We start from the raw sequence: 6,668 nt of genomic DNA on the forward strand, positions 1-6,668 counted from the left end.
ACACTCTCTACAAAACACAGACACTATACAAAAGGCACTCTCTACAAAACACACACTAAACAAAACACACTCTCTACAAAACACACACTATACAAAACACACTCTCTACAAAACACAGACACTTTACAAAACACACTCTCTACAAAACACACTCTCTACAAAACACAGACACTATACAAAACACACTCTACAAAACACACTCTACAAAACACACACTATACAAAACACACTCTTTACAAAACACACACTATACAAAACACACTCTCTACAAAACACACTCTCTACAAAACACACACTATAAAAAACACACTCTCTACAAAACACACACTATACAAAACACACTCTCTACAAAACACAGACACTATACAAAACACACTCTCTACAAAACACACTCTCTACAAAACACACTCTCTACAAAACACACACTATAAAAAACACACTCTCTACAAAACACACACTATACAAAACACACTCTCTACAAAACACACACTATACAAAACACACTCTCTACAAAACACAAACACTATACAAAACACACTCTCTACAAAACACACACTATACAAAAGACACTCTCTACAAAACACACACTAAACAAAACACACTCTCTACAAAACACACACTATACAAAACACACTCTCTACAAAACACAGACACTATACAAAACACACTTTCTACAAAACACAAACACTATACAAAACACACTCTCTACAAAACACACACTATACAAAACACACTCTACAAAACACACACTATAAAAACACACTCTCTACAAAACACACTATACAAAACACACTCTTTACAAAACACAGACACTATACAAAACACACTCTACAAAACACAGACACTATACAAAACACACTCTCTACAAAACACACACTATACAAAACACACTCTCTACAAAACACACACTATACAAAACACACTCTCTACAAAACACACACTATACAAAACACACTCTACAAAACACACACTATACAAAACACACTCTCTACAAAACACAGACACTATACAAAACACACTCTACAAAACACACTCTACAAAACACACACTATACAAAACACACTCTTTACAAAACACACACTATACAAAACACACTCTCTACAAAACACACTCTCTACAAAACACACACTATAAAAAACACACTCTCTACAAAACACACACTATACAAAACACACTCTCTACAAAACACAGACACTATACAAAACACACTCTCTACAAAACACACTCTCTACAAAACACACTCTCTACAAAACACACACTATACAAAACACACTCTCTACAAAACACACACTATAAAAAACACACTCTCTACAAAACACACACTATACAAAACACACTCTCTACAAAACACACACTATACAAAACACACTCTCTACAAAACACAAACACTATACAAAACACACTCTCTACAAAACACACACTATACAAAAGACACTCTCTACAAAACACACACTAAACAAAACACACTCTCTACAAAACACACACTATACAAAACACACTCTCTACAAAACACAGACACTATACAAAACACACTTTCTACAAAACACAAACACTATACAAAACACACTCTCTACAAAACACACACTATACAAAACACACTCTACAAAACACACACTATAAAAACACACTCTCTACAAAACACACTATACAAAACACACTCTTTACAAAACACAGACACTATACAAAACACACTCTACAAAACACAGACACTATACAAAACACACTCTCTACAAAACACACACTATACAAAACACACTCTCTACAAAACACACACTATACAAAACACACTCTACAAAACACACACTATACAAAACACACTCTCTACAAAACACAGACACTATACAAAACACACTCTCTACAAAACACAGACACTATACAAAACACACTCTCTACAAAACACACACTATACAAAACACACTCTACAAAACACACACTATACAAAACACACTCTCTACAAAACACACACTATACAAAACACACTCTACAAAACACACACTATACAAAACACACTCTCTACAAAACACACACTATACAAAACACACTCTACAAAACACACACTATACAAAACACACTCTCTACAAAACACACACTATACAAAACACACTCTACAAAACACACACTATACAAAACACACACTCTACAAAACACACACTATACAAAACACACTCTCTACAAAACACACACTATACAAAACACACTCTACAAAACACACACTATACAAAACACACTCTCTACAAAACACACACTATACAAAACACACTCTACAAAACACACACTATACAAAACACACACTCTACAAAACACACACTATACAAAACACACTCTCTACAAAACACACACTATACAAAACACACTCTCTATAAAACAGAGACACTATACAAAACACACTCTCTATAAAACACACTCTATACAACACACTCTCTACAAAACACACTCTCTACAAAACACACACTATACAAAACACAAAAAAACACACTTTCTAAAAAAAAACACACTCACTATACAAAACAGACTCTACAAAACACACACTATACAAAACACAAAAAACCACACTCTCTACAAAACACACTCTCTACAAAACACACTCACTATACAAAACACACTCTCTACAAAACACACTCACTATACAAAACACACTCTCTACAAAACACACTCACTATACAAAACACACACTCTCTACTAAGCACACACACTATACAAAACACACTCTTTACAAAACACAATCACTATACAAAACACAATCTATACAACACACACTATACAAAACACACGCTTCAAAACACACACTATACAAAACACACTCTATACAACACACATTATACAAAAGACACTCTCTACAAAACACACACTATACAAAACACACTCTATACAACACACATTATACAAAAGACACTCTCTACAAAACACACACTATACAAAACACACTCTATACAACACACATTATACAAAAGACACTCTCTACAAAACACACACTATACAAAACACACTCTATACAACACACATTATACAAAAGACACTCTCTACAAAACACACTCTCTACAAAACACACTCTCTACAAAACACACACTATACAAAACAAAAAAACCACACTCTCTACAAAACACACTCACTATACAAAACACACTCACTATACAAAACACATGCTTCAAAACACACACTATACAAAACACAATGCGACTGCTCTATAACAGAACACACACTCAGCTCTACACAGCTCTTTCACTTTTCTAAGTGCAGAATTGTGAACCTGTGTGTGTGTGTGTGTGTGTGTGTGTGTGTGTGTGTGTGTGTGTGTGTGTGAGAGAGAGACACACATTAACACTCATTTACAGCGTATCGACCCAAAACATTCATATTTCTATTTAATCTGATTTACTGCACTGAAGATTTCTGCTGAAAACTGAAATAAAATGAAATAGTCCTGTGTTCATTCTGCTTGTTGTTTGACTCTGTATTCTAACTGGACTCTTTTAATTCTGGTTTTTCTCAAGGTTTCTTCCTCATACCATCTCAGGGAGTTTTTTCCCTGCCACTGCTTTCTCTGACTCACTCATTAGGTATAAACTTATAAGGACTCATTTGTTAGAGGATCCACAAACAGTCAAAGATAAACTAGAATAGTGTGGGAGATTCTGTAAATATTCGGCCGTTTTTTATTGTTTTTCGGTGCTTTGAAAATATTTCGATGCATTTTTGTTTCTATCTTTGTGTGATGTTCTGTAAGTCATGGCTTTAAAATGTTATGAGGAATCAAAACCTCTTAAAGATATAAAGGCATCGTCACTTACATGCAGTTTTGGCTGCTTAATTAGAATTTTTTCTTACCTACAATTGAATTTCAATTTTAAATGGAAATATTCATCCTTCATATGCGTTTTCTGTTCAATGTGTTAATATTCTGTATTCTCGGTATTCTCAGCAGGTACTGCCGTAATGTTTACTAGGTGAATAGTTCAGCATCTTTGTTTTACTTCTGCAGTGAGAGTCTACTCCATCACACTTTCTCAGAGTGGAGATGAGTTGCTGGACAAGTGTGTTTTATCTACACAGGCAAATCTTCACCTATAATCATGATGTAAATACAGGTAGTGTTCTCATTGGAGTTCTGATTCATTTGTTCTTCATTTTTTTGTCCTCAGAAACACAATTTCTTGTGACCTTATGAAAGTTTTCCTTTGACCTGACAAATCTATAAATGTCCAGATGAAGAACAGCTTTTCACACTTCTCAGCATCCGGACACTTCGTTTCTCCAAACGTTCCACTGAAACACTTCTCACCATCTTCACTAGTTGGAGATTTCTTGTTCAACCCAGAGCAGTTCAATAGGATTAAGGTGCGGTGAATAGGCAAGCGGTTCCATTATGGACGACTGTTAACTCTGGGACGTTCGGACGTACGCTTCGGCTCATCGTCGGTTCTGATAAGCCGCAGTCCAGACAAAATTCCATGGTGTTGAAGTGTGGAATGGGAGTCATGTTGGTTCAGGATTTCTTTCACTTCCCTGCTCCAAAACAACCCCAAACCATTAAGCTTCCATCTCCATGTGTGAGTGTGGGAGTGAGGGAGTCTCATCACATCTTCTTTCCTGTTCTTGTCTTACACAAGTCCTTCTGGTAAAGACAGAAATTTCCCACTCACACTCCAATTCTTGTGTGTTTTTGTCTTGTCCCAAACAACAGGAACATGAATGTGTCTCAAACACACTTTTCATAGACTCTATAAAACAAGTATTACAAGAACTCTTTGAAGGATCTGCAGTAGGTCCGATGCTTACTGTATATAAAGGCGATTCTTCACTTCGAGACCAGAGCTTTATATATTATCCACAAAATCAATGAAACCGTGGTGATGCCCCATCATTCTCTGTAGATCAGAGGGAAACATCTCCTGGGTTCGATTTCACAGTGATGTAGAGTTTGTAATCGTATTGTATCAATGGCCAAACCTGTTTATCTCAAACTATGACGTTATTATATTTACACAATTGTCACAATTACATGGGTCTGGACACAACACACACATGGGTTAGGAGTTAACATCCCAATTACACTTCACACACACACACACACACACACACGCACACACACAGCAATGTAACCAATACACACTCCTTGTGTACTGCTGCATCCTAAAAATCCATCCTCTGTGTTTCTCTATCGATTCTGTCAAACCTCAAATGGAGGAGAAGTCAGAGTATGTCCATTCTTCTATTCTCTTTCTCACACGTTTGATCTTTTTCTCACACACACACACACACACACACACACACACACACACACACACACACACACACCCCAAATCTCTCTTTCATTACCTTCCTCTCATTTTTCACTCCACTCAGAATCAATATTGATTATTATTTTTGAGGGACAGGGATGAGGAGAAGCTGCGCATCACATCACAAGATTTTACTCCACATCATCATTTCTGAGTCGAAGTTACGATGCTAGAACAAGGGAATAAAAATAAAAGAAATATGGGAAAGGGGAAGAAGGGAAATGGACAGCGATGGAGAGAAAGATAGTAATGATTAGTCTTTATGAAGTGGGAGAAGGTGTGTGTGTGTGTGTGTGTGTGTGTGTGTGTGTGTGTGTGTGTGTGTGTGTGTGTGTGTGTCAATCAAGTGATTACTGTAGAATTCCATGATGTTCAGATGGGAGAAAGGTTTTGGTGACATCTCCGTGTGACAGACAGACGACTGCGCTGCATCATACTGGACCTGACGGCTACATGATTACTATTGACGGTGCGATGATGGAAGTGAATAAAAGTGATTATGATGAGTTAAGACCATCTCTTACCTAGACACCTAGTGTGTGTGTGTGTGTGTGTGTGTGTGTGTGTGTGTGTGTGTGTGTGTGTGTATGCTTTAGCTTCACCTTCAGCCTAAGCAACTTTTAGCAGTAATAGAGTATTAAGGATGAGTAGAGAAGTGATAGAGGATGGAGGATGAGTAGAGCAGTGATAGAGGATGGAGGATGAGTGAAGCAGTGATAGAGGATGGAGGATGAGTAGAGCAGTGATAGAGGATGGAGGATGAGTAAAGCAGTGATAGAGGATGGAGGATGAGAAAAGCAGTGATAGAGGATGGAGGATGAGTAGAGCAGTGATAGAGGATGGAGGATGAGTAGAGCAGTGATAGAGGATGGAGGATGAGTAAAGCAGTGATAGAGGATGGAGGATGAGTAAAGCAGTGATAGAGGATGGAGGATGAGAAAAGCAGTGATAGAGGATGGAGGATGAGTAAAGCATTGATAGAGGATAGAGGATGAGTAGAGCAGTGATAGAGGATGGAGGATGAGTAAAGCAGTGATAGAGGATGAAGGATGAGTAAAGCAGTGATAGAGGATGGAGGATGAGAAAAGCAGTGATAGGGGATGGAGGATGAGTAGAGCATTGATAGAGGATGGAGGATGAGTAGAGCAGTGATAGAGGATGGAGGATGAGAAAAGCAGTGATAGAGGATGGAGGATGAGTAGAGCAGTGATAGAGAATGGAGGATGAGTAAAGCAGTGATAGAGGATGGAGGATGAGTAGAGCAGTGATAGAGGATGGAGGATGAGTAAAGCAGTGATAGAGGATGAAGGATGAGTAAAGCAGTGATAGAGGATGGAGGATGAGAAAAGCAGTGATAGGGGATGGAGGATGAGTAGAGCATTGATAGAG

The sequence above is a fragment of the Silurus aristotelis genome (genome assembly GCF_946808225.1).
Source record: "Silurus aristotelis genome assembly, chromosome: 21".
NCBI lineage: Eukaryota > Metazoa > Chordata > Actinopteri > Siluriformes > Siluridae > Silurus > Silurus aristotelis.